Consider the following 13,619-nt stretch of genomic DNA (forward strand, 5'->3'; position numbering starts at 1 on the left):
ATAATAGGTTTGCAATCAAGTTACAAAGAATATTAAGAGCATTAAAAATAATAATAAAGATAGTCCAGTGGCAACACATTTTTCAGGATAACATGGAGGAGATTTTGAACTGTTACATTATTTTATTATATATGGATGTAATAATTCAGATTTGGATTTAAATGTATCAGATACCCTATTAAAAGAAGCTTAGTATATATTTATGAAACACAGGCTCCAATGGAATCAAATAATGAATTATGTATGAAGTATCTAATTAAGGGCTAATAATTAAGCTTTTCTGATTGGCTGAAGTGAATCTTTGTATAATCTAACGGAAGATATCAGTATGTAAGTGTTTTATTTTTAAAAATGAATTATAAAGTCGTGATTTTAACAGGGTACCAATGCTGTTATTTAATTACTAGCATTACCTTTTTCTCAGCTTTTAGAATTACTAACATGTAACACCATTCTCCATTTTCTCTTCAGTCTGTAACTTTACTGCTCTACTCAAGAGTATTCCTACCCCTCTCCTATTTAACTGTGAGTGTGACACTGAAATTATGGTTGTGTACTCTGAAATATGTTCATTGTAACTCTAGTGGATCTTTTAGAGTGATACCACATGAGTGTTCACTTTTCAAATATAGCTCATTACTTTTCCCCTTTTGACATGGTTGCCCAACCCATTTACCTTTTGTGATAATATACTTATCTACACCCCTTTCAAACACTGGGTGGAACCCACTAAATTCTGAACCCATTTGGGTACCCAACTCTTATCTAACACTACTACCAACCATATTCTCCTCTGAGCTTCTGTTACCTTAAGCAACTCATACCATACTGGCCTTATAATACTGTCAGTTACAATCACATTCCATATCGCAGTCCCACTAAACAGCATCTGTGCATGTGAAAAATTCCAGTATAATTCTTCAGCCATGAATACTTGCAAAAAAACAGAATTCAGCTTTTATCAACAATCCAACTATATACAAAAAATATTTCTGTTATTTGCATACTCTATGATTTTCTCCTTTTGTCCCTACCAAGGTTAGTTGGGAGCCTTAAATCGGGACCCAGGGCAGAACCTTTTCTAAAAGTTATAGCCTGCATATTGACAGAGAAAATTATTATGGTTCAGTATAAATAATGCTCAGGTACCATGGTGAGTACACTGAACCCTTCAATTAATAAAACAGCCAGGATAAACAGAGGACTGGTGAAAGAGAAGGGCATTGTACATCAGCAAAAAGTAAGAGAAAAAAAAGCACTTATTCCACTTTACCACATCTTCTTATGTACTATCCAGATTTGGCCTGACATATCTGCTTTTTACTGCTTTTGCATATATTTTGCTGCAAGTTATCCGATATGCGTGTGTGTGTGACAGCTCAATACGTAATGTGTAAAAAGGCCAATGGTGAATTTAAAGACATAAATGCATAAATAAGCAGTTTGTGCAATATAACTGTATGTGTCAGAATGGTGTTAAAGCTTCTCTGCAACCAGTGAACTACCATTTCAGCACCCACTAGCTACACAAATCCCAAAATCAGTTGCAGTAACAGCTATACGAGTCAATTAATTGCAGAGAGGGACTAGAAATTTCCTTTCTGGTCAAAAATCAAACTTGACACTAGTTCAGCAAAAACTGTTCAGACTGGACTCATTCTACCCTTTTTAACATCACCACCTCTTTGGGAGAGATAAGATGTGGTAATGATGCAGTTTGATAACTCACAAGTTCTTCATAACCAGATTACAGTTTCAGAGGCAAACAATGTATTACAAGACTCCGACATTGTTAAAACAGTTGTGTAAAGCCAAGATGTCAACACCCACAAATGACATACCACTGCCAAGTTACCTTTGTACCAACTTGTGAAAGCGACCAGCTTTGGCACCTACATTTAGGTGCAAAACACAAATTACAGAAAACTGAAGGATACACCCTTAGGACACAGCTTTATTTGATTTTGTACACCACACATAATCCGGCATCTTCTAATAAACAGAGTATCATATGTTTTGTAAAGAAAATTAAGCAAGGTTCTTAACATTCACTCCACATTAATGTGACACTTAGTACTGCTAACAGTTATTTCTGTCATCCAATACCCAGTTAGCAGATGAAAAATAACATTAACACCAATGAATACCATACAGTAACTAAACGGCATCAACAGGGCGGCCACAGTGGTGCAGCGGTTAGTGTTGCAGCCTCACAGCAAGAGGTTCTTCGGTTCGATCCTCGGCTGAGGTGCCTTCTGTGCGGAGTCTGCATGTACTCCCTGTCGTCGTGTGAATTTCCTCCGGGTGCTCCAGTTTCCTCCCACATCCCAAAGACATGCTGTAGTGTGTGCATGTGTGTGCCTTCTGTGGAAGATTGGGCGCCAGGCTGGTAACTCAACACCGTAAAACTCCACTGCCAATCATGAGCAGACAGGTGATCCGCTGTGGTGACCCCTAACCGGGAAAAAGCCAAAAGAAGAAGAAGAACTAAACTGCATCAACAGAGGTAAGGTGAAAATATATAAGCTTCTCGAGTGTGGTCTTAACCAAATTATAACATACCAGCTAACCTTGACAACTTCGAATAGACACCACAGCTAAGTTTAACACCTCACTCCCAGTAAGTCCCACAACAACACATTGTCATTCCATACCTCCTTCTGTCATGACAATGCAGCTTCCTAGTCAAACACCGGGGTTTAATGTCAGTTTAAAAAAAACTTTGCATTCACCTAGCTATTGGCTAGCTATCACCTAGCCACATTGCAAGTGAAAAAGCACACTTTTACCTTGGTTGTTAGGGAACTGGGAATTCCTTGGGCAACGAAACTCCTTGTAGCTCTGCCGATCTGTGTAATGTTGGGGGTGGAGGTGTGATGCAAGTGTGGCTTGGATTGCAAGAATCCAATTGGCTGCCACCACTTGCTTTATCAACTACTTTGGAGGTGGATATTATAGTAACAGTTTAATGTTACATTAATATAAAAACACGCTGAATTGTAACTGCACAAGATAAATTACAGGTTCAGTTATGATTTTGGCATATTTTACATTAAGCTCAGCTACAAATCTGCAATAGAGGTTATCACCCTTGTGGAAAGGACTCGGGGGTAACAACTAGCAATTAGTATCTTCTCATGGCGCACTCGGTGTTAAGCACATAGGCGCCATGAGAAGGTACTCGGGGTTAATGAGTTAATACAAGTCTGGAATGAGATGAATGAATAAATGTGCAAATAACTACCATACAGGAAAGCATATCCTCAGCTCAGTGTTTTCTGAACGCTATAATCAATCCACTGTACCCTCCATCTGCACTGTCACACACATACCTCTCAACCTGAGGATCAAGGAGAAAGATATAAAATAATGTGTGACAGTGATCCAAAATCAGGAACAAACAGTACTATTATATACTTAGAAAGTTACAAGAATAACTGTTATTTACTGACAAAGTTACTAGAATAATAGGGTTAACATTATCATGCTTTTTCTAAAAGTTGCTAAATCTGAAATTCAAATGTCTGCAATCCCCACTGATTTGCCAGGGGACTACAAACATTGCAAGGAACAGACAAAAAAATCAAGGGAAAACAAGCACATTCTGTGAAATCAGAGATAGTCGAAGGTCTATACGGCCATTGCCCCCACACACACACACACACACACACACACACACACACACACACACACACACAAACATACAAATGAGACCACCATCAATTACAGCCATTTGTATAATATAGTTTTGACTGTACACAGCAGAAGTTTGACTGTGATAAAAAAATGAATAAATACATAAACTAACTGTCACACAGTAATCAAATGCTGTCAAACAGGAAGTTTAGAATCAAATGAATTAATAAATGCATAAATTACTACACAGGAAAGTATAAACTCAGCTCACTTCTGTTAGAATACTATTTTCAATCCACTGTAACCCCCTACACACACACACACACACACACACACACACACACACACACACACACACACACACACACACACACACACACACCTCAGCTTCTTACCTCAGGACCATGAAGAAAGATATAAAATGATAGGGGACACAGGACCAAAATTAGAGACAGACAATACCACTATATACTTAGAAAGTTGCTAGAATAACTGTTATTTACTGAGAAAGTTACTAGAATAATAGGGTTAACATTATCATGCTGTTTCCTGAAAGTTATTAAATCTGAAATTCAAATGTCTGCCATTATTTAGTGATTGCAATCCTCACTGATTTGCCAGAGAAACTACAAACATTGCAAGGAACAGAGAAAAGTATGAGGCTTTTCAAATAGAAAGATATGCTTAAACCGAACCGTCAAGAACTTTATATGTCTTTGTTGTTCGTCTGCTGAATTCCTAATGTTAACAAATAATTAAAAAAAAGGAAAAAAAAAACTTTCCAAAGATTTTAGTTGGATAGCTGTCTTTCAGTTTCAATTGTATTTCCTTTTTGCTGAAACTGTTGCTGTACAGTGTATCTTTTAGTTCCACAAGAAAGCCTTCCATCATAGCTTTCCTTTCTGCATAAAACAACAGGATCAGAATCACATTTATTGGCCGAGTATGCTCACTTACAAAGAATTTGATTCTGGTTTCAATGACTCTCCAATTATGAATTACATAAACGACATACATACAACTATTAAAAACAACACAAAAAGTGTAAATATACATATACATATATGTACAAAGTGCAAAGTGCAACTCAGTGCAAGAAATACTGAAATAAACTCTAAAAGAAGCAAGTATAGCAATAAGTAAACAATATTACAGAACCCCCAGAGGCTTGGGAAAAAGAATACCCATTCTAATAATCCGAATTAATCATTTATGAACTTGATGGCCTGTGAATAAAAACTGTTCTTATATCTGCTTGTTTTGGTGCATATTAATCTATAATGCCTGGCCAATGGTAATAGTTCAAAAAGATGGTGGCCTGGATGTGAAGGGCTGGTGATTTTCCCTGAAAATGTCATGACTGAAATAGTACAGGTCCTGTAAGAAGGGTAAACTTGCACCAATGATATTTTCAGCAGATCTGACTATTCATTGTAACCTATTTTTGTCATGTTTAGAGACACACATGCAAACCACACTGTTAAGGATGAGCTGAGAACACACTCAGTGACTGCAGTGTAGAACTGAATCAATAGCTCCTGTGGGAGGTTGAATTCCTCAGCTGTCACAGAAAGTACATTCACCTTTTGTACCTTTTTTATGATGGACACTACATTGGTCTCCCACTTCAGGTCCTGGGAGATTATAGATCCCAAAAACTTGAAAGTTTTCTCAACTGCACAGCAGTATTAAATATAAAGAGGGGGGATAATATTGTAGAACCACTCCTAAAATCCACTTTCATCTCCACAGTTTTAACAGTGTTCAGTTCCAGATTACTCTGAGTAGAGCAAAGGGCCAGCTGCTCAACCTCCCATTTGGATGCAGACTCATCATCATTCCTGATGAACCCAATAATGGTTGAGTCATCCGCATATTTAATAAGTTTGACAGAGGGATCCTTAGAGGTGCAGTCATTAGTGTAGAGGGAGAATAGCAGTGGGGAGAGCACACATCCTTGCAGGGCACCTGTACTGACCGTACAATAACTAGATGTAAATTTCCACAGTTTCCCCTGCTGTTTCCTATTGGTCAGAAAATCGGTGATCCATTGACAGGTGGCGGCAGGAATGAAAAGCTGGGAGAGTTTCAAGTAAATAAGTTCCAGAATTATTGTGTTAAATGCAGAGCTGAAGTCCACAAACAGAATCCTTGTGAACATCCCTGGGTTGTCAAGATGTTGCAAGATATAATGCAGACCCATATTAATTACATCATCTATTGACCATTTCCATCGATAAGCAAACTGAAGGGGGTCCAACAAGGGAGCTGTAATATCCTTCAAGTGAGCTAATACTAACCTCTCAAATGTCTTCATGACCACCGATGTAAAAGCAACAGGTCTGTAGTCATTCAGTCCTGTTATACTGGATTTTTTAGGGACTAGAATGATCGGGGCTTGTTTGAAACATATGGCAACTTCACACAGCTCTAATGATTTATTAAAAATCTGAGTAAAAACAGGAGCTATTTGATCAGCACAGATATTTAAACAAGAGGGTGAACCTCCATCTGGACCTGCTTCTTTCTTAATGTGCTGTCTTTTAAAAAAAATGACACACATCCTCTTCAGAGATAATTAATGCAGGTTGCATGTGAGAATGTGTGAAAGAGAAAGAATCATACAAGTCTGAACACTGAGAGTGCTGATGAGTGTCATTTGTAGCCTGAGGCTTATTAAACCTATCAGCCAACTGGTAATTTGTAGAGGGATGGTTTCCTGTAGTTTGTAATGTTTTGTAGACCTTTCCACACTGATACAGGATCACTGGCTAAAATTTTTTTTTTCAGCTTTTCAGAATACTTCTTTTTAGCCAGTTTGATTTATTTTGTCAGTGTGTTTCTTGCCTGTCTAAAGAGTGCTTTATCCCCACTTCCTTGGCTTGATGAAGCTGCTTAAGTTAAGCAGTAAACCAGGATTTGCTGTTATTAAATTTTAACCACATCTTAGTGGAGGCACACATATCTTCACAGAAGCTAATATAAAATGTTATTATGTCTTCCAGTTCATGCAAGTTAGCGGCAGAATCTTCAATGTCACTCCAGTCCATGTAACCAAAGCAGGCTTTCAGCTTCAGCTTTGCTTCACTAGTCTACCTTCTCGCTGTATTGATCACAGGTTTAGCAGATCTTAACTTGCTCTTACAGGTGGGAAGCAAATGAATCAGACAGTGGTCAGAAATGGCCAAAGCTGCATGGGGGACAGCACAATAAGAATGTTTTAACACTGTATAACAATGATTCAGTGTGTTCCTGTCTCAGGTAGGACACTTTAGATGCTGTGTAAATTTAGGAAGTTTACGGCTGAGATTTGCCTTATTAAAATCCCCTAGAATAATCAGAAGGGAGTTTGGATAATTCTGATCCATGTACATTATCTGATCACAGGCTTAAGGTAGAACGTAAACACTAACCACAATAAATGAAGAGAACACCTGAGGTGAATAGAAAGGTCTACAACTGACAAAAACAATTGTAAGTCAGGGCAGCAGATTTTACTTCACACTGTGACATCAGTGCACCAACCTTCATTGATATAAGAGCAGATCCCACCTCCCTTACTCTTCCTTGATGTCTCCAGTACTTGATGCGCTCTGTAAAGTTGCCTTTGTTTTTTTTTGTTGGTTTTTTGTTTTCATATGATGAGTTATAACATGATAAGTAAGCTCAATATTCTTTATGCTTAATCATTGCACACTGTATATATTGTCTGACTAAAGCAGTTTCTTGCAAACTGTGAAGGCAACAGTAGTAAACAAACCAAACTAGTTATTTCTGCTTTGTCTTGGATCCAATTCCAGGGTAGCATACTGACTTAGTAACACACACACACGCACATGCGCACACGTGCACACACACACACACACACACACACACACACACACACACACACACACACACACACACACACACACACACACATTTGCACAAAGAAATATAGGCTGAGGGAAACGACTCAGGATTATATAGGTCAATACAAACAATATAAGCGATCGCAGTTCCAGGTTATGTTAATTCTAAATTCATACAGCTACAAATTAATACTAATAAAAATGATAATGCTAAATGCTAATAATGCTAGAGTTTTTTGCTGTCAAAGCACAAATCACTTCAGAGTGGCAAGAATTAAGCCCGGTGTGCTGAGTGATCAGTCCCTGTTTTCTTGCAAAATGGGGTTTCCACTGTCAATCACAGTATAACTACAAAACTGAGAAGACTAGTGCAGTCTTTTTTGTAGGGGGCATTGACCAGAAGGAAGTCATATCAATACCACCAAGACATATTGCTAGCACAGAAAATGTACTTAGTTGCCGAGATGCTTCACTAATACATGATAATGCCCAATCTCTTTTCCTTTCAAAGAGAATATTTTGTTAAATGAAGCATCTTATCTCTAATGGTTCTTTCAGTAATTCATCAGTGACAGAGAAGTATAATATATTGTGCTGCTAAAAATACAGTTGGTAAGGACATAACCTCCACTACTAGAGGACACTATTTTACATAGCCTGCTATGCAGAGGGCAAAAAGAACTTTACCAGAAAGAGCTTATGTTACCAAAATGGCTTCTGGAATGACATCAGATCATTGCTGTAGGATAGTGCCTACTAAACTAAAAAGCCAGGGCTCCATCAGCTGTTTTTCAACAAGTCAATAAAGTAATTATAGGCATCTCCCCTCAAACCTTAATTCAGTAAAATGGCAATATCTTAACCTACCTTTCTGTTTAGTTTCTGTCAGCGCATCTTGTGTTGTCTCAAATCCCAAAAAAAAAAAAAAACAATAGCAAAAAAGCACCTTTACTTACTATATTAACTAACTATATTAATATAATTATATTAACTATTAACTGCATTATATACATTATATATATAAAATATATGTATATAAATATATATTATATATTAATCAATTTAATGGAACTGTATCCTCTATTACCAAAAAAGTGGAAATATTTCTAAATAGATCCCTAACTGATAATACAGAGATAATACAGAGCCATACTTATCTAAACATTCAAAGGATGTTGTCCAGAGATGGGTGACCTCTATAAAACTGAACAGTCTTCTAAACTTCTAGTCATGTTCCAAAAAAACATAGTTTACTAGTAATTAACTAGAAACCTCTAGCAGTATAACATCTTTACAAATGTGCAACACACACAATCTCACACACACACACACACACACACACACGCACACACACACACACACACACACACACACACACACACACACATTCAAGTATGGGTGGGGAAAAGACACAGCTCTTGCCAAACACACAGTGATTCCTTACTTAGACAAAATCAGCAATCCCAGGGACACTTGTGTGGAATCCTCCAAGGACTTTGTTACGCTAGATCATTGTATCTTCCTGCCAAGTATTATAGATGTTGAGCTAAGGCCTAACTTGCCTGTTTAGCTTATAGACTACCAACATAACATGTTTGAGATAATGTGGTGACAAACTGTAAGTCCATGTGACTGTCCTGTTCCATTCTGACCTCTTTCTGTATAAACTGGTAGTAGAGGCACTGAGACACTATGAACCTATATCCATAGGGACACACTTGGGTTGCATTGTATGGCTAGGTTTATAAATGCCCTGGTGGATCTTAGCCTAATATATAAATATGAACTATGAACCTATGCATATCTTTTAGTGTAATAATGCTTCAATGCTTTTTTCTACATTATTCACCTGGCACCGTACAAAGTACACTGCAGAGATATTTCGATGGTCTACTTGTAAGGCTAACAGACAGAACAACTTTCCACACGCCTGAAAGTTGGTTAAGCCGTGTTTTCTATTTTTGAGTGTCCTTAAGTTTTATTCTATTTACAGTATAACTATAACAAAATACGTTACATACATTAGAGTTGTGCATCTCAAAACTGTAGTGAGTTTGGACAGCTAAGAGATTTTAGGAATGTGCAGCATGGAGGAGCAAAATTATGAAAAGTAAAGGAGGGCAGAAGTTGTAATGGCAAGAAATATACATTAGAAGAAAATACATAGGCCATTTTAGCAAGTAAATATAAAAGAGATTTCATGATGTTTTTTACTGTGGTTTGTTTTTCCAGGTTACAGCCTTGTAAACAACTATTTATTTATTTTAAGGGAAGATGCACAAAATGCACAAATGAGCTTGGTTTAACTCCTTTACATTTTCTGGTATTCTAGGTTAGTGTCTGTGCATTTAAGAATGAACCTGACTTCAAGCCAGAAGCAATAGTTAATGTGAATGCATTCTACAGTACTGTATCATTTACATGTTTAATTTGGGTCTATATTAGAACATCGAAGTCTTGAAACTTCGAATGTTCTAATATCAACCCCTATTCAGCGAAAGCTGAAAATAGCAAACATGCAGAACAGCAAATTTTTTCCCAGGGAAAAAATTTGCTGTTCCGAAACACATACACACAACACAAGCACACTAAAAAACAGCAATCCACACACATGCACTTAAAATCCTACATCTAACCCTACACTAAACTGTACATACACTACTATCTATCCACTTACCTTAACCCAAAACCTAACCCTAAGGTCCTTCACTATCGCACACTCACCTCACCTGTGCCCTAACCCTAACTCACCTACCCCACCCTAACCCTAACGTCCATCACAATCGCACACTTACCTGACCCACGCCCGAACCCTAACTCACCTAACCCGTGCCCTAACCCTCACTTCCACACAATCTCACACTTACCTGAACCCGACACGTAACTTTCCACCACAGTGCTGAAAATAGCAAAGCCACAGAAACGGCCAACCGAATTCTTTCCCTAGGAAAAAATTTGGTGTTCTGCAGCTTCGCTATTTTCAGCATTCGCTGAATAGGGGTTGATATTAGAACATTCCAAGTTTCAAGACTTTGATGTTCTAATATAGACCCTTTTAATTCAGGGTCCTTGTATGGATTCTCATTCTTGCCCACAGTAGAATTAAATAAATCATTGACAATGTTACTTAGAGAATAAGCAAACTGTACATCAGCACCCTGATTGGAGAACGAAAAACAAATCCACTGCCTCACGTCAGCATATTAAGTTGCTGTGGAGCTCAGACAGAAAAAAAACAATGGTTGCCATTACTTTACACTCCACTCGCTAAGCGTCGTATTTGCTGTTTAGCGAGTGTAAAAAAATAAACAGGAAAAAGGTGTATGCATATGTACGTGTGTGTATGAGTGTGCTTATGTTTCTGTCTGCATGTGTGAGTGAATGCGTGTATGAAAGCAGAAGATACTGTCTGTGTGAGATCAAGAGAGAGAGACAGAGTGGTGTTGCCTGCATAGCTCTTAAATGTCCACATTTTCACAGAATGTCCAGATTTTTGCCTTATATTTTTTGTCTGTTCCTCACAAAATGTGTGTTTTTTTTTTAAGTTTTGTGGCAAATCAGTGAAGAGTGAATTCACTAAGCACTAAATAATGGCAGGCATTTGAGTTTCATGATATATATCTTTCACAAAATGCATTGTTGTACCAAACCTTTTTATTCTGACTGCTTTCTAAGTTTATAAGAGCAATATTTAAAATTCTTCCCTATATTTGGGGCTTTGCCCCCCTATTATTTTTGGCTTTGTCCAGATGTTTGTGTTAAGAGGTTGAGAGCTATGCTTGTGTGAGTGAATGCAAGTGTGAAACCAGAGGAGACTGTGTGTGCATGTCTGTGTGTGAAAGCAGAAGCGACTGTGTATGAGGGAGGGAATGGGCTCTCTGTAAAATTGTTGTTTTACTTACTTATTTATTTTTTTAAGTACTATATTTTTTATATTTTTTATGTAAAATGCTTCCTCCAACACCATTAACATATATTACAGAAGGTTTGAAACATTTGGCAGAGGAAGTAATTTACATCAAAAATATATAGAAAAAATATAGTACTTTAAAAAAAAGTAAGTAAAATGCAACAATTAAACAGCGACCCCATTTTCTAAGCTCAATAATGCCCTCCAGGGTGTGTGTTAATGTGTAATTAATGCCCTTCCAGGGGTGTAGAGGCCCTCAGCCTGTGGTGTTGGACCTCATAACACCCCTGGGCAGGCATTAACTACACATTAGCACACACCTTGGAGGGCATTATTGCTTACTTATAAAACATTGAAAACATAGCACCTTTATCTCCCATATGACAAGTATCTTGTTCTACCTTATGTGGACATAAAATTTACTATGTAACCACAGTCAGGCAATGGTAAATACAAGAAACAAATGACTACAATACACAGTAGTCACACAGTCTATCAATTACAGATAAAATATAGCAACACATACATTTAGTTCTAAGTCTCTTAGCAGCATCCTTCAAATTTAAATGAAACAGTTAAAGGTATAAAGTTTAGAAGGAATGCAAGAAAAAGATGCAATAAAACTTATGAGCTGCATTTAACACAAAAAGGAACAAAGAGATGCCACTATGTTTGCTTTGGGAGTAACATTATGTGTTGTGATTTGTCACAAAGTGTAATACAAGAGTTATAGTAGCACTAAAATAAGATCAGTCTCAAAGTGTAACATATGTAGTCATGAACCAAAACCAACACAATCAATGGTCGGTGTAACTTAAACCATAGAATAATGTCAGGAAAAACTTTGAAAAACTGGAATGAAGAGGTTAAACTTCTATATTTCAAGAAAATAAAACATTAATATTAAGCTCTTTTGTCCCAACATATGAGCTACTGTACATCAGAATAACAAACAGTTCCATCATCTTTACTTTATAACAAACTCCTAATGACATAATTTCTTAATCAGCTTAATTAATTAATCCATGTTTCTTAGAGAGATATGTCAAATCAATAATCCATTAATAAAAATGCTGACAATTCATAAAGATACTATATCAAATTTACACAAATAGATAAATAACACAATTTATAATGTCAAAGATTGCAACTTTAACACACCTTTAACTGAAACATTATTTTTCAAGCCATAGAGTAAAGTTGCTTCTAATAAGAGTTGCCACCATAATGATGAGAACAGTAAATCCTGATGTTAATTTTGGGAATGATGTACCACTTACTGGGTGTGAGGCTGTACAAACTGATACTAATGTTTTTTTAGTCTAATGACTTTTTAAATACTAATGATTTTTGAGTCACCCCCCCCCCCCCCCCAGACAGTTGGAGCAGTTAGCATAACATGACAATCATGCAAATGCATCCAGTCATGGAGGGGGGTGGAGACTGCAAAATATCCAGGAAGAACAGATTGAGAGGGAGAATGTATTCAATGCAAATGTTAATGAGAGCAACACTAAAGTAAGATCTGTCACAAAGTGCAACACGTGGCATAATAATACTAGTTATTTCACAAAGTGTTAACACATGGAATGCTAGGAGCACTATAGTATGATTTGTCAAAAGTTTAACAAATGGAGCAATAGCAGCACTGTAGAAAGATCTGACATGGTGTTACACATGTAGTGATAGTACTACTATAGTAAGACATGTCACAAAGTTAAACACATAGATTTACAGCAGTATTAGAATAATATCTGTCATAAAGTGTAATACGCAGAGTGATAGCAGCACTGTAGTAAATATGTCACAAAGAGTAAACACATGGAGTTACAGTATGACTGTAGTGAGGTAAGTCACAATGTGTATAACATGAAATTATAATAGCACTATAGTAAAACCTGTCCCAAACTATAGCACATGGAGTTATAGTAGCACAACAGTATGATCTGTCACAAAGTGTAATACCAGAGTGATAGCAGCACTGTAGTAAATTTGTCACAAACTGTAGCATATGGAGTTATAGTAAAACTATAGTATGATCTGTCACAAAGTGTAATACACAGAGTGATAGTAGCACTGTACCAAATATGTCACAAAGTATAAACACATGGAGTTATAGTATCACTGTAGTGAGATAAGTCACAAAATGTAACACATGAAGTTATAATAGCACTATTGTAAGTTCTACAAGAAGATATAACACATGGAGTGATAGCACAACT

This window comes from Protopterus annectens, chromosome 1.part0, assembly GCF_019279795.1.
Source record: "Protopterus annectens isolate FY-2018-M chromosome 1.part0, PAN1.0, whole genome shotgun sequence".
Classification (NCBI taxonomy): Eukaryota; Metazoa; Chordata; order Ceratodontiformes; family Protopteridae; genus Protopterus; species Protopterus annectens.